Below are 26,436 nucleotides of genomic sequence, written 5' to 3'. Positions count from 1 at the left end.
ATGAAAGAATTTCTGATTTGTCCTTTATTTTCTCCAAACAAAGATGGTCACTCTATATACATATAATGCATGTGTGAGTTCGCCTGCCAGCTCAACCCAAACAAGCAGGAATAAAATTTAACCAAGGGTTTAAATTTTTGTGAGTTGAGTCTGCCGGTAATGAGAAGTTCCGTAGGAACGATAAACGACACCCCGTCATGAATTTGTTAAAACTAGGAAATATATAGTGAATGTTGTTATGACAATTTCAGATTTTATGGGATTCAGTTGAAGAGAATTAGCATTTCAACTCAACACTTGTCGGTTGCCTATGTCTTTGGTCGAGTGATCTTTTGTTAATACCGCACCAATCATATGCACATCTTCATAGCTACTCTCTAGTGTAAAACAAAATTTAATTTGTACGTATTGTAATAATTTTAAAAAAAGTTGGATAATTTATAAGCATATAAAAGGATATCACCTGTAAGTCATTGACGTGCCAGCAAAATTCTCAGATGTGCCACCTCTGGCACACATGCCATAGGTATGCCATCTGTGGTGTAGAAGAACAAGTCTTGTGTTAAATAACATGAGCCTGAACTGTCTGGACTTGCAGAGCATGCTATTGACACGGAACAGAGTTTATTGGAACAAGTCAAGAGCCCTTCATAATAGTTGTTTCCTCATAGAACATCTTTATAAAGAAGGTTTTGAAAATTTGCTTCATTGTCCTAACTTAAAGAGATCTGATAGTCTACACCTATTTCAATTTGTGGTAGATTTACTTTCCTAATCTTTCCTAACTTTTTTGTTTATGTGTATATTAATATAATTTTTTTTTTTTTTTAAGTTAGAAAATTATTGACCTTATTTAGTTAGCTTGTATTAGCTACTCAGGTGGTGCTTTTTAGAACTGTCTTTCATTGTTTAATTACCATTCTGTGATTCTCAACTGATGATGCCTATGTGGCTATTTGTCTATACTTAGGTGAAAATTCTATATTAATAAAGTTTTTATGTTAGTTTTCCTCCATTTTTATAATTCTTTTTGATAATACTGATGATTGGTACCATATTTTCTCAAATTCCATCATATCAAAGGAATTGCAATAAAACGGGAATTGCTTTCATGAAACAGGGACTGGTTTGACAATCAAAATGACTAGTGTACCATTATAGTCAGAAAAGTAAATTATAGTTAACAAGAAATATTTTTGGTTTTCCTACCTTATCCAAGTGTGAGCAAATGAGGAATCTTCATAAATAGGCTATTTGTGTGTGTGTGTGTGTGTGTGTGTGTGTGTGTGTGTGTGTGTGTGTTGAAGCAGTTGACTTTATATCATAATGCACAATACAGGGTGTTCGGGATAAATTTGACATATTTATAATTAATTATATTTTTCCGTAAGTTACATGTATTAACACACACTTCTCTTCATTTAATAGTTTGGACCCTTCTTCATTCATATACAAGATGTCAGAAAGGATGGATAGCTGGAACCCACCTGAATCATGGAAGAGAATAACTTGTATCATGATGATTCGTGCCCGCCATCAAAATAAGGATATTACGACTGCTGCCCAATGCTCCCTGAATACAGTAAAAACAATCAGGCATGAACTAGAGACTTGCAATGGTGACTACGAGGATGTAGCAAGAAGAAAGATCCCTAGCAGACGATCTGATTGCGTTCGTACAGCAGAATTCCTCGCAAATCTGCAGGAACAGGTGTTGAAGAACCCTGGCATTGGAATTTGGGCTTTGTTCGTGGAGTTGCTAACTGTAGTCAAGCCCTGGATAACAAGGGTAGCCAATGGTAGGCCGTATGTATGGCAGCAGGATTCGGCCCCTTGCCACACCTCTGGGAAAAGTCAAAAATGGTTGTCTGAAAATTTCTACGACTTCACCAGTCCAAATGTTTGGCCTCCAAACTCCCCAGACCTTAACCCCATGGATTATTTTGTATGGGGCGCAGTTGAAAAAGACACCAATCGCACTTCCAGTAATACAAAAGCCCAGTTAATGGATAAAATTAAAACAGTTTTTGCGGCCCTTCCCAGGGAGACTGTAGCATCAGCTTGTTCGAGGTTCCGAAGCAGAATTGAAGCTGTGATCGATGCTAATGGTGGTTATTTTGAGTAAATCTTGTTGATAGTATTGTAATTAACTCTGCCTGTAATGTTTTTTTGTCAATTCATTAAATTTAATAGATACAAAGAAGATTTTCTTTTTCCTTACGAAACTGTCAAATTTATCCCGAACACCCTGTATATCCTTTCTGACACACATATATATATATAGCCATGCATTATGGGAAGAGTCACTACCCAGACTTCATTTTCACTTTTATTAAAATCTCATGAATGGAAACTAGATCCATGAAGATACTGAGGACTAAATCAGTAGCTGCAGTTGTATTTCTGTATACAGGTAGAAAAATGACATAACACCATATTATTATAATACTGTGGATGAGAAGTAGTTGTGGCAAGTTTTTTGACAAGCATTTATGCTTTTGTCCTTTATCTAAGTGTGAATAAACAAACTTTTATTTGCTTGTGTAAACGGTGAAAATAAGAAAATTTCTTATGAAGGAGTGTGCTATTACCAAATAAAATCATGCTAGGCTAATCTGTTTTATTTGATAAATTGTTTGATGCTAGAGGAAATTTTTCTAAGCCTTTTTTCAACCGGTTCCCGAGTTAGTCGATCTCTGGCACAAGCAAGCGGGTTTTCTGTCCCGGAAACTCAAGTAAATTGACCGTAGAACCCACATTATTTCAGACATTAAATACGAGTGTTAGGGTTAGGGACCACAGATGGCGGCACCTGTAGAGCAGTCTCTCTTCACTGCGTGCCGCTTAATTAGTGATAGCCTTGGGCCAGCTAGCTCTGATTGGATACCAGTGGAGATTGAACTGCCCACTTAGTCTCCAAAAAGTTATATAGGGCTAAAAATGGCCTTGCCTACTCCCTGTATATACGTGAATAAAAAGGCATTAGCTGGAAAAAAAAATGATGTCTGTAACAGATTTGCGTTATTTGAATTTTGATATTTGAATATGAATATAGCTTTATTGATTGGTGATGCTTTTGTAAAAATCTGACAGGAATGACAAAAATATAGTGGGTTTGTGAAATGTCAACCTATTTTTGGCTTTTATACTCTAGGCATATAATTTTTTGTCTAATTTTGTCACTACCAATGGTCTAAAATCAAAATTGATGCAACATTCCAATAGATATCAAAAATATATCAAATTTCATTAAATTTTAGACAGCATTGTTAATTTATTAATATCAGTTCAAATAATTTTGCGAGTGAAATGACCTGATCAGAATCAAAATTGAACTTCTTGGACAATCAACTTGTTTGCATCATCAGTCTCAAATTTTATTAAATTTCAGCCATTCAGAGCAGAGTTATTTGCTATATATAATTTCGACACATCCCAGTAACACAAAAATTGGAATGGTGGTTTGACAAATTTTTGTAAAGAGTTTGAACTATTGATTTCAGTAAGTCTGTGCAGACAGAGGCCAAAAGAATTTGTATATCAGTAGACAAGGTAGTTGTGCATTGCACAAAATGCACCTAAAAATATAATCAGTCTATAAATAGATGTTTCATGCCAGTGATATCCACTGTAATCCCATTTCAAAAGAAAAAAAAGTGCAACAATACCTCCTTTTCCTTTAAGTGCTCCATCTCCTCTCTCTTTTCTTATTAACTACAATCAAGAATCATACATGGCACAATCCCTTCAATTTATCCCAGCATCTGGCAATATCTTTAATATGACCATAGCACCATTCCTCCTCCTTTCTCCATCATTTTTATTTTTGCACTCTTATTGTTATGCCTACATTACTTCTCAGTACTCCAGGTTTCATCAGCCAGCTTCAGAAGCTACCATATTCCATCAGATACCCTTCAATTTATTACTGTCATCTTTTAATGTTACAATCTATTGCTTAGGCCAGCCACTCTGAGAATATGTTTGTTAACTTACAAATAATGTTCAATTTGACTCATATAGCAGTTTCTCACATAAGACTTTTTTTTTGTCATAAAAATTCTTGGTCCAAAGTGTGCATATGTGTGTGGGGGATTATAATTGAGAGATTTAGAGGTTAATGAACACTGGATATCTATTATTATTGTTGTTGTTATTATTATTGTACAAGTGTCTTCATGAAGTTCAAGGACTCATCATGGAAAGTCACCATGAATTCTTTATTATGCTCCTCTTTAAATTTTGAAATTCATTCACAGTTGATGCACTTGTACCTGCCAGATAAATAAATAAATAACCATAGCCCCTCTCATAGTTTCTAGGGAGATATAAATCTCCTTAGAAATCTATCTTAACAAAAATGCCAAACCAAATAATATAAAAAAGTATATAAAAAAAATTCACATTTTACTAACGTCTGTGGCATAAACATCATCACTTCCGACATTCAGACTTTTGACAAAAATCCAAATTGCAGCTATATCAACCACATTCCACTTTCCCTGTCCATATTGCACATTTAATTTGTTTTGCTACAAGGGTAATGCCCATTCCTTTGTGTGATATGACATTGTCTGTCATATTTCCTATTTCTGTGAAGCTTGGTCTTCTGAGGCTGACTCCAAATACCGAAGTCATCTTCTAAGGTGACCTTATTGCCCACAGCTCCATCTAGCTCTCCACTTTCTAAACCATAGACAAAGCTGGACATAATAGTAGAAGTTTTTGCTGTATCTGCCCATTCAAATTCCTGATACCACAGTCCCAATATTCTTGATCTTTTTTTTTTAACTATCATATAGTATCTTGTAACTAACATCTTGGTAACTCAGATCACAATCTTGTGCAAGTTACTCTCACACAGAATGTCCTTCCTTCAACCTTCCTCAACTTTTTTCTTTGGCCCTACAAAGGTACTAAGTGGAAAAATCAAAACTCTGCTCTTCCTTTCCATGATCTGAACTATTGTTTCCACTCTTCTGACCTAACTGTTTGCTCTGAGTATAGTCCAGAAATTGTCCTCACCAGGCATGAAGACATTCATTCCCCATTCTTCCCAAAATTCTCATCCACTTTTCAAGCCCTAATTCAACAGAAGATTGAAGAACAAAGCAGTCGAAGAAGAAAAAAGGCTATGCTGATACATGCAAAGAATGTAAAACTACCATCAGCAAATTCACCTTAATAAAGACAAATTGCAGAAAACTTGTCTTCTGTCCAAATGGAAGCCACACCTTTCTTGCAAAAGCCATTAGACACAACTTTTCCTCACTTCCACTTTCACCCCCCCCCTCTCATACAGGTGGTACCACTGTTATTGCACTTAAATCATAAAGATGACCTCCTGGCTTCTCTTTTTCTCCACTATCATATCTTTGACCAAAGTAAATTGCCACTTATAACAACAGATACTGAACACCATATGTTTCCCATGATTTTTCAGCAATAAAAAAAAAGACACCAAAAGAATACTAAACAACTTGGACACTGAAAAAAACCGGGGCTAACGCCCTGTCCTTTATTGTCTCTTCTATACTCAGCTGGTATTTACTCTAATGTATGGAAGCAAGTCTGCCATCACAATATTGACCAAATGACATCACTTCAGTCTTCTTTAAAATATGAAGAATGTTATCAACAGCCAGCTTCTCCTCCACTACCTGCAGGCCTACCAGTTAACCTTAACCAGCAATATGGATTCTGCCAATCTAAATCCAGCTGACCTCTTAGCATATATCACCCACCATTCTGGACATGTGCCACAGAAAGGTTCAGAGAAATGTATTGTCGCTCATGACATTTCTTGGGCTTTCTAGTATGTTTGGCACCAAGGCCTTCTAAGCAAACTGCCTTCCTACAGTCTACCTACCACTTTCTGTAATTGGGTATCCAGCTTTTTTTCTGGTCATTCATTGCATGGTGGCACCCTCTCTTCATGTTTTGCCATGCAGGATTCCCTCATGGCTGTATTTTGTTATCTATTATTATTTTTTTCTCTTATTTCGTCAGCCTGATTGGCTGAGTGGTCAGCATATCTGCTCTCCAGCCAAAAGGCTGAGGGGTTCAAATCCTGCCTTGGCCATGGATGTTTGTGATTGTCTGTGAAAATACTAGTGGTGGTGGTGGGCAGTAGATGGCATTGGTGTAGATGATGATGGTAGTTGTTGGTGGATTGAGTGGTGGAGACGGAGGGTTGTAGAGTAGGTTCCCTCCCTCGATGAGTCTTTGGACTCCTTGGAGGTGTCGCATAATAATAATCATAATATAAATGACCTAATCTCAATCATCATTAACACGTTGACTGCTGTATGCAACAAGTGTGCCTCTCACATACACTTTCTGCTAGTGTCATGTGATACATATCTGTTTCACAGGTTAACTTGTCGTTATTCACAGTGGTCTGCGAAGATAGAAAAATAGTATCACAGTAGTTAATGTGTTAATCCTTTCTACAGCTTTGTTGCTGATAATAAACTTTGCTTATCCTATTCTTTTGTTTGACAGTATTTGACAAACCCTGCAATTCTCAGACTTCCTGAGATTGAAGACCATCTGCAACTAGTGGCTTAATATCTGTTGTTTGAAATTTTAGTAATTCTCTGAAAGAGGATTAATCGTAATCAGGGTGTATTATAGCTGTCAAATGTATGTGAGTTCTGGCTAGATTACTTGTTTTGTTGGATGCAAAACTTGTTCCTGAGAAGAAAAATTCTGCCACCAGTGTACAAGACCAGCTAACAAACCTTCATTTAAAAAGCTGATTCAGTTGATAGATACGCTTCACATCCCGATGGGCTTCAAATCCTAGTCTTTCCATCTAAAGAGCATTGTCAAAAACTGGTTGAACTATTGAATCCTCTCAGTGAGCAATATATCATATTCCTAGCATTCTGACATTCCATTTCAGTTGTCCATCATTCTCCATGTAAAAAATCTACTCCTTGCTTCCTTCTTCATGATACTTTTACAAAACTTTCCAGGATGATCTATCTTTCTTTCACTTTCTGCTCCCCTTCTGTAAAATTATCTCTAAAATTCTCTAACAATCTGAAACATCCATATCACATCTTTCCCATATACACTAAACTTTGCCATTGACATTTCCTGACCTCAAGGTTTCCAAATCACAATGGAAACTAGGCAGCATTTAAGTATAGTAGTCAGTGTAATCTAAACAGTACATTTGTGTGACCACCTCTTTTTCTCTACTTATGAGTGCACTACTTTTCATTGCAGGCATTGTATGTAGCTTTTGCAACACTTGCAGTGTTCCCTCTGAATTTCAGGCCCCAATGTTGACCACCATCCATATCCTGAATCCCATCTATCTCCTTTGCAAACTGACTATTTCCTATGAATCCATGAAATGTCATTAACAAATAAATTAAACAGGAGGGGGCCCTAAGAACAAAATTCTGTAGTACATTGCTGGTTACCATTCTTTTCTTCACATTGCCCATGGTTACAACTTGCTTGAATTATTCAGAGAGCCAATCTGTTCACCTGATCTATTTGCTATCTACCCCCATCTTTCCTACACCATAGGTAGCGAACCTATGGTACGTCAACGATTTACAGGTGACTTTTATACGCTTATATATTATTCAATTTTTTTTTTTAATTGTTACAATACGTACAAGCTAAATTTTGTTTTACACCAGAGAGCAGCTATGAAGATGTGCATATGATTGGTGCGGTATTAATAAAGGATCGTGCGACCCAAAGACAAAGGCAACCGACAATTGTTGAGTTGAGTTGAAATGCTAAATCTCTTCAACCAAATTCTATAACATCTGAAACTGTCATAACAACATTCATTATATATTTCTTAGTTTTAACACATTCACAATGGGGTGTCATTTATTGTCCCTACAGAACTTCTCATTACCGGTGGGCTTAACTCACACAAAGTTTCCACCCTTGGTTGATTTTTATTGCAGCTTGTTTACGTTTGAGCTGGCAGGGGAACTCATACAAGCAAGCAAGCATTATATGGCATGTTTCAATTCGTGGTAGAATTTTATTTGAAGTTAGCATTTGTGAACTATCATAATAACATTGAGAATTTCAAATGCAATCAAACAAACAAACACGTATTTCATATAATTGAAAAATTGGACAATAGTTTTTAGTTAGATACTGTGTTTTCTGTGCAACATATGGTTTTGCTCGAGTCTATACAGCATAGTTTCTGGCACCATTTTTATTCCAGCTGTCTGTAATTGCACTATATTACACAGAAATATATTACACAGGCTGCAAAAGGCTCTGTACTTTATTCAGGGATACAATAAAACTACGTGTTTTTCTTGCATCTGTAGTATAATTGCTTTTTGGGAGGGCGTGTTATTAACCGCGGGGAGCAAGTCACTATCGCCTCGATGTGAACATGTTTAAACATTTTTCGTGTGCGAGGCATATGGAAAACTTTTTAATGTTTTTTTTTTCTTTTTCATAAAGTAAAATCAGGGGGCTGAGTTATTTTAGAAGAAATGTGGTGAGCATTTCGCCAACAAGGTGACATCCTTCTGCTGCTTCCCTTGCTCAGCAAACTTTGATGGTGAGTTACAATGCTTTCACTGTTTTTTTTTCAAACCAACATCATTAAAATCAATTTAATAATACAATAATCGATTTTACTAAATAATATTATAAATTTATATATAAATAAATATTATAAATAAAATAAAATATAATTTATTAAATTATAATTATTCATAAAATATTATAAATTTATAAAATAAATAAATAAACTTAGATTAATTTTCTATTAATTTTTCCCCTATTAAAAACTGCCCGGCACATCAGCAACTCGATTGGTAAATTTTCGGCACGTGCACATAAAAAGGTTCACCACCACTCTCCTACACTGACTTGCCATATGCTTTCCTTCTCCAAATGCACTTTGCAATAAAAATATGCAGGCATTATATGAATGTCTTTTATTTGCAAATACAAAAATATCACTTGTTACAAATCTCTTATTTAATATATTTTTCATCTTATCATAAAATGCAAGTAGATTGCAAAAGCTAGCTAGCCCTTCATATGAGGATAGAATATCCTGTAATTGTATTTTATTCCTAATCAGTTTCTCATAGTTTAACCACAGGCTGGTCTACAATTCAAAATGTGTCCTAGCATTTCTTGCACGTTGGTACTTTTTTTTTTTTCTTTCATTCCTTTGCAGCCCTGTTTATGCCAAGCATGACATAAACCAGCAGATCAAAGCCACAGCTATCTCTTTTGCACCTTCCTAGAATGTGGTAATACATAACCCATTTCCACAACCTTATTAATTAATATCTATTTTGATCAATATTTCATATACTTCTGATCATTCACTGTAGTATGATATACACTGAAAAAGGCTCATTAAGTCATTCTTTCATAAATATTCTTCTTTTTGCTTGCCATATGGAAGAATTCCCTTAATAATAAGTTATTATACAGTAATCTAGAAATGGGAAGAAGGAATTCCAGTTTAGTTAAGGAGTATTAGACCATATACTGGAGGCAAAAGTTATATCTGTTTTGCCTCCCGTCAGCAACAGTGATCACTGTACTGAGCTGGGAAGTGGCTAAGTTTATAGATATTTCATTTAGAAAAGGTTGCAAGTTGAACTTTAAAGCAGGAAATTATGACCAACTGAAGGTTTGAGCCCATAGTATCAGTTGCTGTTTGAAGTATATTGGCATGTATGGAAAGTATTAAAAAAAAATGAAGAACATAGTTTAGGCACAATTTTTAGTAAAGATGAAATAAAATTGAAAAAAAGATGAAATTCCAAAATAAAATATGGAAATAGACAACAGAATTAACAAAGTTGGTATGGTAGGAAGTCAGCTGAATATATGGAATAAGAGAGAAATTAATCAAAACACTAAACCTAGTGTATACAAGACCATGTTCAAACCAATTTTAACTTGTGGATCACTTTGTCGAAGATTGAAGGCCACTAATATCGGGTATGAGAGTTCTGAGAAATATTAAGGGAGTGAACAGATAGCATCAATGGCAGTATCATGTTAAAAATTAGGATATTATAAAATATCTTGATGCTGTTAACATTGGGAGGGATATGTTAGCAGTGTTGGTATCTAATCTTGGGTGGTATGGTCATTTAAACAGAATGGTAGAGGAAAAGTTAGCAAAAACTTAAAGGTTAGTACTGCTTATGATAAGTGACAACCTATGTCCTCTAAGAGTGGAGACTTTGGAAGGCAGTGACACTAATGATTTTGAAAGCATATGGTGTGAGGTAGAAAGGTGGGCAAGACAGGATATTTAGTGGGGTGTTGCTACAGACACAGGAGTACAGAGGGTGGGGACCAGGAAATGTTTAGACAGTTGAGTTTGGCAAGTGCATGAAGAATGATTGTTATGGGAGATTTTAACTACAGTAGTATAAACTGGGGAGAGGAAGATGCATGTAGCAATAAGGGAATGGAATTTCTAGAATTCTTGAGGTACAAATGTCTTAGGCAACATGTAATAGAGGGAACAAGAGGTTCAAGTGTTTTGGATTTGGTTATAGCAACAGAAGAGTTGATAATAACTGAAATGACATCTCTCCCACCAGTTGGAGAGAGTGACCATATGGTTTTGACTTGGAAAATGAATAGACATGCAGGAGTCTCAAAGAGACGGGAACATATATGAAATTATAAGGCAGGTGATTATAATAGTCTAAGACATCATCTTGGGGAAGTTTCATGGAGGGAGGAATTGGAAGGCTGGGATATCATTAGTGTGTGGGAAATTATGAAACAATATTTGTTAGCATCAATGGTAAGTTGTATACCAGAGTGAACAAGAGGACACAATTTGGAGTAAAGTGGATGACAAACAATATTAAACAGGAATTGCATGTGAAAAAGAGGCTGGAAGAGATATAAGGAGACAGGAGAAGAGAAGATGCATGAAGAGTAGAAGACACAGCCCAGAAGAGTGACTAGTATGGTAAGGAAGATGAAACTGGAATATGAGAGGAGATTAGCCCTAAGATCCAAAGAAAATCCTAGGGAATTTTTAGATATGTGGCCAGTAGGAGGAGAAATGACTGTGGAAGAATGATATTGTGGGATAAAAATGGGAATAGAGTGACTGATGCAGAGGACAGAGTGGAGTTGTTCAATGAACACTTTATTGGAGTATTTCATCCCGGAGGAGTCAGTTTAAATGCTAGAGGGATAGCGCAGGTTCAAGGTTTTAGAGGTACAGGAGGAGAGTGTGTTTCAAATACTGAGTACTCTGGATGTCAGTAAAGCTTTGGGACTGGATGGTATTTCACCATGAGTTTTGAGAGAATGTGCTAGGGAAGAACTGACAGTGCCTTTGACCTGGCTTTTCAATGAAAGTCTGGCTACTGGAAAGGTGCCCATGAAATGGAAGGAAGGTAAGATAATGCCATTGCATAAGGGCAGTAGCAGACTGGAAATGTCTAATTATAGGCCAGTTTCTGTGTCGTCAGTAGTTAGTAAGATCTTGGAGAAAGTAGTGAGAGACCATATGCAGCATTGGGCAGATGAGGGTAATGTTATCTGTGAGAGCCAACATGGATTTGTGAAGGGGCACTCTTGTTTTAGCAATATGCTAGCCTTTTATGATAAAGTTACAAGAGCATTAGATGAGGGAAAGGCATATACTGCCATTTTCTTAGACTTAGCAAAGGCATTTGACAGGGTGCCACATGATAAGCTGATATTTAAGTTGCAGCACATGGGTCTGGATGTCAGATTTGTCAACTGGATTCAAGATTGGCTGTCTGATAGGTATCAGAGAATTGTGTATGGTGGAGCAATATCAAAGAGGCAGAAGGTTACAAGTGGGAGTTCCACAGGGCTCAGTATTGGGACCTATATTGTTTAACCTTTATATCAATGACATTGTGCTTGGATTGCAGGGGGATGTTCAGTTGTTTGCAGATGATGGATTATTAGTAATAGTGCAGATGTGTCAGCCCTGCAAGAGGATTTGAATAAGCTAGATAGATGGGAAAATGAATGGGGTGTCGGTTTAATGCAGCAAAATGTAAGGTGTTGAGGTTTGGGAAACATCGATGGGACACTGCATACTCTATGGGAGGAGTTATACTGGGGGAAGTAGGGGAGACAAGAGATCTGGGATTGATGATTGATAGAAACCTGAAATTTAGAGAACATATTGCAAAGGTGGTGAAGGTAACACAAAGGATTGCTGCAATAATGAGAAGGACACTCACCTGCAGAGATAAAACAGTTATCATTCCATTGTATAAGACCCTGATCAGACCACACTTGGACAATTGTTCTCAGATTTGGTCCCCAGGATTTGAAGGGGATAAATTAACTGTGGAAAGGGTACAAAGACAGATAACAAAAATGGTTTCAGGACTTTACAATGATAGTTATCAGGATCGGCTGAGGGAATGTGGACTGCAGAGTTTGGTGGATAGAAGAAGGAGAGGTGATATGATTTAGACTTTTAAACTGTTGAGAGGTGGTAACAGGGTTGACACTGGGGAGTTCTTTCGCTTGGTTGAACAGCGGGAAGGAGTGATGACTGGAGGCCATCCCTGGAAGTTACGAAAGGAAACTGTGAGCAAGCGGGTGAGGAGTAGTTTCTTTGCATGGAGGATGGTTGAACCATGGAATGCATTGCCTGATGGAGTGGTGAGAGTGAGACCGTTCAAGCAGTGGTATGATAGACTGTGTTTCTTAGGGGGGCGAGACCTCCCCTCGATGAGATTTGATAGACTTTGTATTTCTTAGGAAGGACCTTCCACGATGAGTCTTTTGACTCCATGGAGGCCTGAATAATAATAATAAAACATTTTTTTTTTTGCTAGAATAACACAAAAAAAAAACAGACAAAAGTCTAAGGTCTAGGTGGATTGATACAGTAAGATGTGCCTTAAAATAGAGAAATATAAGATCTGATAAAATGGAGTTTTGACAGATAACAGATTAATTTGGAGGAATGTTGATAGGAAGTAATGATTTTTACTTTTGCTTATAGTACTATCATAATATTCTGTACTGTGCTGCGGATCAGTAATGCAATATTGGAACATATCCCTAGAGTTCAAAGAATAAACAGGATGGAAGTGAAGTGGATGTGAAAGCCATTAAAAAGTCTTTAGAAAAAGATTATGATGTAAGGAATATCAGGGGCATTAAGGTGATGTTGTTATGAAAATTAGAACGCTCTAGCCAGAAGAGGTGATAACTATTGTATGGAAAGCTAAATGAAAAGAAACTGGCTCTGCAATCCAAAGACAATCGAAAATAATTCTCTTCATTATGTTGCAAGTAAAAAGAAGAAATGAATGTGAGAGAATAGCTCTTGTCACTGATGATGGTATGCAGGTGCAGAAGAGATTGTTTGACTAATGAGTACATATTTTGCTAAAAGCTATCAACTTGGTGTATGCAACGTAGAGTTCAAAATTACCTCTACACTGAAGGAAGAACTTAGGTGTATAAGGACAAAGTGCTAGAACTATTACATAAATTGAATATGAATTCAATCAGTAATAGGGACTGATGGGATATCAGCATGGAATGATAAACACTGAGGAAGGTGTAGTATAGGTGTTTAATAAGCCAGTTCATTAAAGTATTCCATCCTTGTGATTCTAACATAATGCAGAACTTGAGCAGGGCCGGCTGTAACGATGGTGCAATGCGTGCATTTGCACGGGGCAGCAATTTTTTGGGGGGGGACGGCCAAAATGAAAGTGAATAAAATGAAGATGTGGAATAAATAATAATAATAATAATATTGCGTAAGATTGCAGTTTTTATAATAAGTTGACCAGTGACTTATTATGCCCATGATGCTGTTTCTATTTCCAACAATCCGTCGACCAATGATACTCGCGTAATGCTCTTCGGTAATCGAAGCTATGTGAGTCATTCTTCGCTTACTCTCTTTCCCTCTCGCCTCTCCTCTCTATTCCTTGCATATGCAACAATGGAGTCTGCAATAAAACTGCATTTAAAAGTTCATTATGTGATATTATATTTCCATCTTGTGCTTGTTAACTTACTATGAATTGAATTTCCTACTGTTAGCTGGTGTTAAATTCTGAATGAGAAGAATTATAATATAATAGTATCTCATTCAGAGTTTAATATAATCTGCCATTCCCAAGGCCAATTTTGTTCATCAGAATAAATGTTAAAATATTACCTACTGTTGTGTGTCACTATTTTGTATAATATATTGTAATATATTTGTAAAAACTTGCAGTTGTTAGTTGTATTAATCATGCTAATTCTTAGTATTGGGTATGCATACATTGTGAACTAAACACGGGAACTTGGAACTTAATCCAATTATATGAATTACTGCTTAAGGCAAGACACGTGTACTAGAAAACAAGTCATATATATGAAGTAATTGAAATTTTCACTACAGTCCTTCTCTTAGAGTAACGGCTGTTGATACTGTAATCTCCAGAACATTTCACTTATTTTTGAGCGTTTATTAAGGAAAGTTGATTTTGCTCAGTGTTAGTGACTGTTACAGTGAAAAGATTTTTTTTGAGTTTTATGTAAATTAGTAGTTAGTACAGTGTTTCAACCTCCATTAATTACTAAATAATACCATACTAATAATAATATTTTATTGTAGGGTTTAAAACAATTTTAATATTCAAATAGATTACAATGTCCGATAAAAGAAAAAACTATCAGGCGCAAAATATCGCAAACGGAAACTGTAAAAAGAAGTGATATTCAAAAATATAGCGGGACTTTACTTAAATATCTAAAAACTGAATCAGCTGATGTAGGGCAGGAGGAAATAAGTAAATGTACCGAAACCAATGATTCTGAGCTCATGGCAAGTACTTCTAACTCGGATCCCAGTAACATAAACATTGCAAGGAATCTCGAAAATGAGACTGATATGACAATTTCCGAATCTAGAGATTTAAGTGATGAACTTGATAGATACACTGATCCAGCTAGATGGAATCCTTATTTAAGCGATGCCGAAAGACTGGAAATCGTAAAAAAGGGCCCACCAGAGAAACCAAACAGTGATTTCATTTTTCTGCACAGCTCTAATGGTAGGAAATTTTCATTAAATTTTTACACCAGGGAACTAAGCAATGGAGAACATATTAATCGATCATGGTTAGTGTATTCAAAAGAAAAAGATTCTGTATTTTGTTTCTGCTGTAAGTTGTTTTCCCGTAATATAATGTCATTTACTACTGATGGATATAATGATTGGGGTCATTTGTATGTGTATCTTAATGAACACGAGAAATCCAAAAACCATTTGGAGTCCCATAAAAAGTGGATTGAATTATCGTCCAGGCTTAAATTAGAACAGACAATTGATTCAATGCAGCAAAAGTTATTAAATTCAGAAATTCAGCACTGGAGGAGCATAATAGAATGCCTAATTGCTGTTGTCCAGTTCTTGGGTCAACAATGCTTACCATTTCGTGGAACATCTGATAATTTATATGACCCTAATAATGTAAATTTTTTACAACTTGTTGAACTGATTGCCAGATTTGACAGTGCTATGTCTGAACATTTAATGAGAGTAGCTTGTGGTTCGGCCCAACATTATCTTGAGAAAAATATTCAAAATGAATTGATTGTTCTCCTCTCTGGAACCATAAAAAAACAAATAATTTCTATGGTTGAGAAAGCTAAATATTACAGCATAGTTGCAGACTGTACTCCCGATGTAAGCCACATTGAACAATTAATATTAATTGTAAGATTTGTTAATACGGATCCAACTGATATCAACATTCATGAACATTTTCTTGGTTTCATTCCTGTAGAAGCCACTGCAGGCTCAGCATTAACCGAATGTATCGTAAGAAAATTATCAGACATGAATATTCCAATCGCAGACATGCATGGCCAGGGTTATGACAATGGATCGAACATGAAAGGAAAGCATTCAGGAGTTCAACAACGCATTAGGGACTTGAACCCGAGAGCTTTTTATATCCCTTGCTGTTCTAATTCTCTCACTTGGTGGTCAATGATGCCGCAATGTCATCTAGAGAAGGGATTTCATTTTTTGAAACGGTTCAGAAATTGTATCCGTTTTTCTCAGCGTCAACGCTGCGTTGGGGAATCCTTAAGACACATATTACAACCCTAACACCCAATCCATTAAGTACAACTTGCTGGGAATCTAGAATCAACGCTATTTGTCCTTTAAGATACTATATTGAGGAGTTTTATTATGCACTGATAGAAATTGCTGATGATGAGTCAGTAGACAAAATGGTGAGACACGAAGCTGAAACCCTTGCTCTAAAACTTAGAGACTTTAAATTTTTATGTTGTCTGGTAATATGGCACTATGTTTTAAATTATATTAATGTTGCAAGTAAACTGTTGCAAAGCATAAAGATGGAATTGTCTAGCACCATAACAACATTGGGTAATGTTACATTCTCAAAAGAATCTCAGAAATGATAAATCATTTCAAAATTTTCTTGTCGATGCTACAACATTAGCCGAGAAAGTCGAAGCTGATGGTGATTTGAAACCAACATTCGAAAGTACCAGATTGCGTCAGCAGAAAAAGCAGCATGATTATGAAGCAAGAGATGAACCTATTTTAGATCCCAAAACAAAATTCAAAGTTGAGTTTTTCTTTTTTATTATTGATGTCGCAACTAATTCTATTGAAGAAAGGTTCGAGCAATTGGAACATCACAGTTCACGTTTTTATATAACATCTCTAAATTAAAATCTGAGATGACAAATGAGCTCTTAGACAATTGTAAAAACCTAGAAGCCGTTTTAACACATGAAGAAAATAGACATCGATGCAATTGAGCTATGTGATGAACTGAAAGTAGTGTCCAAATTAGTACCAGAAAATACGCTGCCAATTGAAGTTTTTCGTTTTATTGTTGAAAATAAACTTTTCTCCGAATGTCGCTGTCGCCTTAAGAATATTACTGACATTGCCTGTGACGGTTGCAAGTGGTGAGCGTATCTCAAAACTGAAACTTATTAAAACTTACTTATGCTCAACAATGGCCAAAACTAGATTGGAAAGTCTTGCCACGATTTCAATTGAACGTGAAATCGGGTCATAAATTAGACTATGCAGACCTAATTTCTGATTTTGCAATTATGAAAGCAAGAAAAATGTATTTTTAATCAGTAGATACTAAAAACAATATAAATTCTAATTAAAATAATGTGAAAATAGTGCTAAAACTATAACGTGTACATTCTATAGTTAAGTGTAACTCAACAGTTCACCGTTGTACAAGTGAAGATCATTCCACATATGTAAGTAATAAATTATTACTACATTTCATTTAATTGTCAGTTGATGAAGTCGATGGTTTATTTTATGAATATATGCAGTATTTTAATCACTTTATCACTGCATTATTATTAATGGTACTATATTTAAAATTAATGGTCATGAAGCTAATGTTGAACATAATGGTTTTCAAAATTCCAAAAGTTAATTTGAGGTTGGTGCTGGGGCGACAAAAATTCTAGAGCTGGCCTTGAACTTGAGAGCAGCAGGAATGGGGGGGGGGGACCAGTGATGGTGACTGAGGAGGGGGGGAGATGCATGAGGAATTCAGTAAACTTCATGTCGACAAGGCTGTGGGACTTGATGTTATACTTCATGACTTGAACATTACTCAGGAACTATCAGGAAGAGGCAGTGACTGGGCGTATTCTAAAGGTCAGAAGATTAAATAAGGTATTAATTATAGGTGTAAAATGGATGACTGAAGTGGCAAAGCATGCAATCTGGAAGAAAAATATATTCTGGAAGTAACACAAGATGAGTGGCAATAATTAGTTACATGAGGAGTACAAAAAGCAAGCAAGGAAGTTGACTCATTTGGTAAGATTAGTGAAAGTGTATTATGAGCAGCAGTTAGCAAATGAAGTTAAAAGAAATCCTAAGGATTTTTTTCAATATATGGCCAGTAGAAGGAAGAATGATTATGAAATAAGGTTGTTAGTAAGTGATAATGGGAGAATGATAAACACTGAGGAGGATGTAGTAGAGGTTAAAATATTTCATCCTTGTGAGAACTTGACAGCAGTGGGAATGGGAGAGAGAAACCAGTGGTGGTGAGTGAGTGGGGTGGGGTGGGGAGATATGAGGAATTGAGTAAACTTCATACCGGCAAGGCTTGTCTTGAGGAAATGTTCCAGGGGGTGAACAACAGCTTTAACTTACATTTTTAATACAAGTCTTAGATTGGCCCAAGTTCCAAAGGAGTGGATAGATGGCAAAATTGTTCTACTTCGTAAAGTAGGTGATAAGACTAAGGCTTCGAATTATAGGCCATTCTGCTTCTCAGGAGTTGTGGTTAGGGTGTTGGTAAGCTAGTTAGGACAAGGATTCAGAACAGGGTTGACAGAGTAGAATTCTCTTTAATGAACAGCATGGGTTTGCTAAAGGAAGAACATGTTTTAGCAATCTGCTTGCTTATTATAACAAGGTGAGAAATATGTTGGACACGGGGAATGCACGTAGAGTAGTATGTTTAGAATTTGCAAAGGCTTTTGATAGAATACCACATGACAAATTAGTAGATAAATTGGAACAGAGGGTGGGGAGGGGTTGAATAGTAAATTACTGTGCTAGATTGAAGATTGGCTGTCTGATAATAGCAGTTGTGTATTGGGGAGTGATATCCTAGAAATGGAAAGTCACTAGCAGTGTGCCCCAAGGATATGTTTTGGGGCCATTGTTGTTTAATTTGTATGTAAATGACATTGGAAAGGACTTAAATAATGATATACAGTTGTTTGCAGATGATGCAAAGTTGGGGAGAATTATGAGAAGTAGAGTAGATGTAGCTTTGTGAGAGGACCTTTAAAAGACTGTCTGAATGGGTGTGTGTGTGTTGGTGGTGGGGGGGGTCAGTTTAATGTAGCAAACTGTAAGGTTTTAAAATTTGGGAAACAAAGATGGGAATGGTGGGGATGTTTTAGAGGAGGTGGAGGAGATGAAAGATCTTGGAGTGATAGTGGATAGGTATTTGAAATTTCATGGATATTTTGCTAAATTTGTGAGGACAACATGGCAGATTATGAGAATGATGCAGAGAACAGTGACGTGTAGAAGTAAATATGTTTTGATTCCATTCTGCAATGTTTTGATCAGGCCTCATGTAGATTACTCTGCATGGATTTTGGTCAACTGGTTTTCAAAAGAATGATGAGATGTTGGAGAGGGTTCAGAAGTTGGTTTCTGGTCTCTGGAATGTGGAATTTGAGGACAGGTTGAGAGAATGCAAATTACAGAGTCTAGTGGATAGAAGGAAGAGGGGAGACATGATCGAGACATATAAGTTGGTAAGGAATAATTACCAGATTAACATGGGTGAGAATTTTCATAGAATATCTGGAGATGATGCAAATGACAGGCCATACCTGGAAGCTGTGTAAAGTGGGTTGAGCAAGAGGGTGAGGAGTAGTTATTTTGCATGGAAAGTAGTGGGTGATTAGAATGCATTGCGTGAGTGCAGGAACATTGAATGCATTTAAGTCAAGGTATGATGACCTGTGTTTGTGATAGTGAGACCACATGCTTGGCCACATCCAAGGTCAAGATTGCTTGATCATTTCCTTTCTGGTATGAACAAATTCACTGATGCTATCACCAGATCCAGTATTCTCAAATCTCAGCTCCCCTGTATCACATGACGTGGTAAGTAATTATTTCTCAGTAATGTAAATGATTTCCTTTCTTTTCCTCTGTTGTGTCCTTTCCTCCTTTGAATCTATGTCTCATTAATGTCTCCTATAGCGGCTACTTGTCCTACTCATTGAACTAATTTGCTAATGCATTCAGTTCACATCATCTTTTGTAACCTTGTAGTAGGCCTGTTAAATATTTTTTGTTAGTTTCCATCTTATGTTATATAGCCTCATATACAGTATCTCTTATGATCCTACTGCCTTCCTGCCAGACTTTTGCTTTCATTTGTTATGGTCCTTCTACTATCATCAATATCCCTCTCCTTTTCTGTTCTTTCTGTCTTACCTAAAAAAAATACAATATTGCTTACATTGTATCCCCCATTACTTTAGCCTGCTTCATCAACAAAATCTGACTTAGTATCTAATTTTTGGCCAAGTTGAATTAAACAGTGCCAGAAGCCCTTCCCGCCTATTCCCCTGAATTGGGCCTCATGAGGGAGGCAATTCATATACATGAATTGCAGTATCATTTTAGGCCTACAGTTGTACTGGCACCCTTTAATGATCATCACATTGTGATTAATTATAGCGATACTGCATCCTTTAATCCTTCATGTAGTATAATTAAGAGATTACTGTGTGTCTGTGCATGCTTGCATATCTAGGAGTGTAAAAGAAATGTTAAAATATTTCTTTTATTGAGGCTTAAGTTGGTGAGTGGGTGTGAAGAATGTTCTCAGTATCTGTCTAGCAAGATGGATGAAGTAGTGATATAGACAATAAATGAATTTAAAGCATTGATAGTTAGGGTGACTCTTCTGTTAAACATTTGTAATTTTCTGATGATGACAATGATAATAAAATGTCAGTACTAATTTTCATACACTATTCAGCATAATTCATCTTTTTAACAGATGTGCTGCTAAAAATATGACCTTTTAATATGCTACTCTATATTGTTCAAATTCTATTTGTGTATTATCTGAAAGGTATAATATAAATTTCATACCCACCTGCCCTTTCATGATATATTTCTTCAAAGATATATAACCATAAAACGGGGAAGTGGGTATTGCTGATAATGACAGAGGAATTAAACTGTGAAAATAGAAACTAGTTTTGAAGAGAGGAAGTAGTTGCAATGATCTTGTATCCAATGTGAACCACGAAGAGAAAACAATAAGAAACATAGTTTATTCAGCCAGTTTCCTATGCTCTGTGGCTTACATCATTAGGAATAATATGTAAATTTGAAGAGAAACCTGTATTAACAGACTTCCTAGGAGTCAATTTCAACAGCTATATAAACTGCTATATATAGCTGTTGAAATTGAGTTGCAATATCAAACATGTTTCATTGTTGAGCTATGCTATGTAATGTTTATCATAACCTAGTTCACAGTTTTTTAGATCTAATGTATGCTGACCAAAGTTGATTTAGAATGAGATCTTTGTTTTTGTTGGCCAACATATCATTTTGAATTGCAAACATATCTGGTGAATTTAGTATATGGCATTCTTGTAAGTTGCAAAAAGTACCTGATGTTTTTCACTGGTACTATGACATTTTTTTGTATTTGTCCTGCATTAGCACATCAGCAGTCTTATTGGTGATGTTTTTTATGTAAGGTAAAGAAACAGTGCCTTTCTTTTTTTGTAGTCTACATGTTCTTAAATATGTGCCAAAACATGCAATGGTCTTTGTAAGATGCTATTCATAATTTTAAGAGTGTACCCATTCTTTAGAAGTACTGCCCTATGGTAAACCATTTCCTGTTCTCTTTAGTTGTTGTTACATGATATTGCATATACTCTGTCTTTGAGCAACTTTATGACATCTTGCATCTAAGAAGGATGATAGCATGAGATAGCATGTACATATGTCCTCTCGCGATGAGTCTTCGGACTCCTTGGAGGTATCAGGAATAATAATAATAATAATAAATAATAATAATATCAAAGATCAAAATATGGCTCAGATCGACTGATGATATCTTCTGTCTGACCAGGTTCTAAAGAAAGACTTTATAGGTTTATAAACTTCCTACATAACTTAAATCATAATTTCCACCATTTCATGGTGAAGGTTGAACAAAACAGTCCTTCAATTAATGATGAAAACAATCTTTTGTAGTATCAAGAAAATAAATTCAAAATTCAAAGATATTTACGTGCTCTCTCACCACCATCTTCTTGCCTAGAAGCAAGGTGTCATAAAGACACCTTGCTTCTAGGCATAATCTGTTATACAAGTATTTTTCAAATTTGCATCTTATTCCTGATTGTGTATGCCACAGAGCTTAGGAAATGTTGAATAAATTGTTTTTCTTAGACTTTTTTCTTTGTGGGTCATAGTGAATATAAGATTATGGACAATTCACACCACAGAAGCTTATCAAAAATAGGTCAATTTCTTCAAAATATATATTTGATGTAAGAACGGAAATTAACATAAGATATTTAGTAGAGTATTGCCAGAGGCCTGGAAATTTAGAGAGTGATTAAGCAATCACTTGTTTAGTGATTAATTGCCTCTAAATAAGTGATTAATCGACTTTAGGTAAATTAGTTTTGTAGTTATCAGAAAAGAATCATTCTGGGAAATCATGGAAATACACGTCCGTGTGGTTAGCCTAGTGGCTATGCACTTCGCAGCCATATGCCTGGGGAAGGAGTGTCCTAGGTTCGATTCCCGTCGACAACTTGAAGAGCTTAAGGATCTTCCTCGACCATAGCCAAGGTAGCCAGTCTTGGGTGTGGACAGCAAGGTTTTCTCCCAGTTTATCTGGGGTTTATCATCACGCAAGCAGGCAAACTGGTCCCGTGAACACACACACGGATACAGTCAGGAATATTCCTCCAGCCATAGGTTTGAATTGTCAGCTATGGCAGTCCCAAGCCCGGATAAAAATAGGGGGGGATTGAGGTGGCCGTATCTCCCAGTAAAAGGGGCTCATGCCGTTGAATCACCATACGAAATGAATGAATGGAAAAACACAATGGAAGAAACATGAGCATTAATTAAAAAAAAAGGGGAAAAAAAAAGTTTCCTAGAAAACAGGTATTTGAATGGCAGGAAAAAGACACAGAGAAAGTCCAAGACTTAAGTGGATTGATGTGGTTAGAAGAGCCTTAGAAAAATGAAATGTTAGATCTCACAGTCTTGAATTCCTGAGAAATAAGACTAATTTGGAGGAAAATTGTTGATAGGAAGTTTGTAATAATGTAAACTAATAGTATTATCATAGTATCTTGTATACCTATCCCTTGGGTGGTAATACCCAAGGGATAGGTATACAAGATACTATGATAATACATGATATATATACATGATACTATGTATCATGAATTTGATGATGACAAGTTGTTATTGAGAGAGAGAGAGATAACTAAGCATTATTGATTTCTTAATAAGATCGGAAGAATTTTATTAAGAAATTTACTAAGATTAATAATAATAAGTATGCATTTGGAAGTCTTTGGAGGGAAGAGGATTCGTGTGGAATTGCAGAATAAGAGATCATGACAAGTATAGAAAACAGCCTGAAGGAATACCATGAAAAGACAAACTTATAAGGCAAATGATTCAGGAGTGCTTGGAGGCATGTCAAAAATATTTGAACTTGGGGTTGCAGATTGTTATACCTAGAACAGAGAAATAAATGAAATAGTAGTAATAATAGGTGCATAGAAAATTAAGCAAGAATTGAGAAAGAAGAGAAGATGTGGAGCATTAATATAGTGTATAAAATGTAAGTAAAGGAGGTTTATAAGTTAATAAGAAAATGACATAGAAAGTGGACCTAAGAAAATCAAATAATTTTTATTATGGGTAAGTTTTTTTCTTATCTTGAAATTTTGTTACATTAGGAGAAATAGTGATATTGGAATAATGACTTAGTTAAGATAATTATGAGATGACTAGTACAGCAAATGTAATAGAATTATTTGTTAGTTTGTTTTGTACTATTGCAATTGATTTTATTCCATGGGGATTAGCAGGGAATAATGGAGTGAAGTAGGATGAATGGAATTTCATTGTGCTGTAAGTGAATGCATTAAGGATCTAATATAAGTTTAGATAGCATCTCTGCTCTCCAATGTGCTATTATGAGCAAACTGGGAGGTTTGTCTGGAAGAACATAAGAAATACATCTGCTGCCACAATTATGGGCTATCAGGTTGTCTGGTAGACATGTTTTGAACATCCTACACAGAATTAAATGAAAAAACAGCTGTGCCTCACTGCAGTAAATATAAACATAAGACACTTTTTTTTTTCTGTCAGCATCCAGGAATGCGTTAGCAGAGCTAATCTCAGATGGTATGGTCACTTAAATAGAATGGGAGAGGAAAGATTAGCAAAACAAGTGTTCTCTGCCAGGTTGGCAGGAAAACGACCCAGAGGAAGACCAAGATATAGGTGGATTGATACGGTACAAAGTGCCTTAGACGATAGAAATATAAGATCTGATAATGTTGGAGTTTTGACAAGTAACAGACTGATTTGGAGGAAAATTGTAGATAGGAAGTTAGTAATGATGTAATTTTTTTCATGTAGTACTGTCATATCCTGTACACCCCTTGAGGGTACATGGCAGGAATTTGATGATGATGATGACTTTTTTTTTTTGTGTATACACTGATTTCACACTGAAAGCATTGCATGGAAAGTTTTCAGAGGAATGGAAACAAAGTGTTGTTATATAAAGATGGCACGAGCTTAAGCATCAAGTTTCACCACTGAAGTGGTAGATGTAGTTCTGGAGACTGTTGGGACTAGAATAAAAGACTAAATAGATGGGGACATGCCAGCAGCAGGTTTAATAGGGATAATCTTGATTAAATTGCAATTTATTATAAGACAGTGACAGCTCTTGTGGATAAGTATGTAATGTGATATGATATGCGTGATCATGCAAATGCATTTGGCTAATTTGCATTTAAATTACTGCCACTGGATCGAATAGTTATTAGACTAGAGAGAGAGAGAGAGATTGAATTTTCTGATAGATACAAAGTTGTTTATATAGGAGCAATATTTCAAACAAAGTAGGATTCCACATGGTTGTTTTTCTGTCTTAGCAGTTGATATATATCAGCTTGTGTAATATGAAATTATGCTCTGAACTCCAAACAAGTTTACTTAATATAGTTCAGTCCTGTAAACTTCATTGCTTACTTATATGAAACAGAAAACACAGGAGTAGTGGTGAATGACTGATAACCAGTCGTGAGCTATAAGGGGCCGCGGGGACCCTTTGTTAAATTTTTCTCAAATTTAAGAGCCCCTTGTTCTTGTTTAATAATCCTGTAGAACTAGAAAATACCACCATGGAATGTATACATGCTACTATAATTGCTACTTTAAATTCATATGGATTTTCTGATAACTACATAAAAATCATTTCATTACATTTTGTTCTGATGGAGCTAGTGTAATGTTAGGAAACAAATCAGGTGTTGCAATCAAACTTCTACAAAAATTTTCCAATGTTGTGATTTGGCATTGTGCTCATCGTTTACACCTAGCATTAGATGATTTGATAAAAAAACATTAAAGAAATAAATCATTTTGAAATATTTATGGATAAATTATATGCTTTTTATCATCAATCATCAAAAATCAACGAGAATTAAATACGATTGCAAAAGACCTTGGTATCGAAATTTTAAAGATCGGCCGTGTGTTTGGAGCACGATGGGCAGCTTGCAGTTTACAAACGGCTCTTGCTTCGTGGAGAAATTACCCAGATTTATGCAAGCATTTTGCATTGAACGATAAATATAAGGTATTTTTAAACCGACTTCTCAATTTGGAATTTTTAAAAGATCTAGCATTAATGATTGATATCCTATGGGAATTATCATATCTGTCAGAAGCTCTACAAAGTCGCAATATAAGTATTATAAGGGCTAAGTTAGCTTTTTTTTTTTTGCTCGACATTGCGAGCCCTTTGTTAAAATTTCCATAGCTCACCACTGCTGATAACTCTCACTAAAATTGCAAGATGCCTAATTTGGAAAAATTAGTATTTACCTGCAGTTCTCAATTCTTCATATCTGCAGTAAATACTAATTTTTATTTGTAATTTTTAATTTGTGATTATTATTATTGCGTGACACCTCCAAGGAGTCCAAAGACTCATCTAGGGAGGGCACCCACTCCACAACTCTGTCTCCACAATGCAGTCCACCAACTACAGCAAATTGCAACTACCATCATCATCTACACCATCACATATTAGTAATTATTACTAATTAATTTTTTAATTAATAAAAATGTAATATTTTAAATAGTGATGATTAATAATTATTCCAGTACAGGATAGTGGCAGTGGTAATAGGAATTTCATTTCCTACCACTGGGAGTTGGAAGCTTACGCGCTACTTCAAAAGTTTTTATTTTATTTTATTTTTTAAAGATCTTATATAAAAATTTCAAAGTTGATTGGTAAAAGAACAATCTACATATCAACATTATTATTTGCAGATTAACATTATTACCTTTTCCACAATAATAGCACATCTGTAATGCACCTGGAAAAACAGTGTAGGCATGTTAGTTGAATAAGAACCAGGTATGAAGGCAAGTCAGTTGGTGCTATATGGAGATAGCAGGTATATTTTCTTACTTGAACTCTCTCCCCTCCCGCTTGCAAAGCATGCAAATAGAAACGAAATTTTAACGAAAAGTTAAAAGCTCATCCATTCAAACCAAGCAATATTCGAAACATACCAGAATTCTTACCCCCCCCCCCCAAAAAAAAT

The 26,436-nt window shown here is 35.8% G+C and overlaps 1 protein-coding gene across 3 annotated transcripts in view; it reads left to right on the top strand.

Moving 5' to 3' along the window:
* Positions 1 to 26,436, top strand: part of LOC150100929 (uncharacterized) — a 169,725-nt gene that overhangs the window by 12,409 nt on the left and 130,880 nt on the right. Inside the window, exon 2 of one of the 3 annotated variants that reach the window (XM_090402224.1) lies at positions 8,461 to 8,560. The exons of the other annotated variants lie outside the window; for them this stretch is intronic. The gene's annotated coding sequence lies outside the window, so the exon portion shown is untranslated. The remainder of the gene's footprint in view (positions 1 to 8,460; positions 8,561 to 26,436) is intronic. 3 annotated transcript variants of the gene reach the window in all.

This window comes from Typopeltis vanoorti, chromosome 12 (assembly GCF_054136105.1).
Source record: "Typopeltis vanoorti isolate ZY-2024b chromosome 12, IOZ_Tvanoo_1.0, whole genome shotgun sequence".
In the NCBI taxonomy this organism is placed as follows: domain Eukaryota; kingdom Metazoa; phylum Arthropoda; class Arachnida; order Uropygi; family Thelyphonidae; genus Typopeltis; species Typopeltis vanoorti.
This window is presented reverse-complemented; position numbering and strand designations above follow the sequence as displayed.